Here is a 790-nt window from a genome sequence, read left to right on the forward strand (position 1 = left end):
TGCGTTTTGCCCCCATCGAAATGCTGCCGCGGTCGTGTTCGAACCCGGGAACTCCGGATCAGTAGCCGAGCACGCTAACCACTGAGCCACCGCGGCGGGGCAAAAAAAAAATGAAATTGAAAATTGGTTCTACATTTCTTCTCTCAGTCTCTCCTTCATCCCTTCCCTTACGGCGCGGTTCAGGTGTCCGCCGAGAGATGACACAGATACTGCACCATTTCCTGCCCCCACCCCCCCAAATGAAATCGAAAATTGGTTTTCGAAGAAAGGAACTGGCGCTGTATCTGTCTCATATATCGTTGGACACCTGAACCGCGCCGTAAGGGAAAAGATAAAGGAGGGAGTGAAAAAAGAAAGGAAGAGAGAGGTACCGTAGTGGAGGGCTACGGAATAATTTCGACGGCCCGGGGATCTTTAACGTGCCCTGACTTCGCACAGCACGCGGGCGCCTTAGCGTTTTGCCTCCATAAAAAAACGCTAAGGCACCCATGTGCTGTGCGATGTCAGTGCACGTTAAAGATCCCCAGGTGGTCGAAATTATTCCGGAGTGTAGTTTATGGTTTCAACATGGTTAGAAAGCATACGTAAAACTCTATTTTTAAATGTCTGCAAACAGCTAGCAGACACACTTCATTTGTTACAAACGCCATCATATGCCTTCGACTTTTTCCGCCTCCGTACGAAACAAAAATTACTATCAACATCGGCGATCTTCCTCAGTTGTCATTATCATCATTAATGAACTGACAAATGAACTGACAAGCGGCTACCGTTGGCTACGGCTGGCTGT

Source organism: Amblyomma americanum, chromosome 2 (assembly GCF_052857255.1).
Source record: "Amblyomma americanum isolate KBUSLIRL-KWMA chromosome 2, ASM5285725v1, whole genome shotgun sequence".
NCBI lineage: Eukaryota > Metazoa > Arthropoda > Arachnida > Ixodida > Ixodidae > Amblyomma > Amblyomma americanum.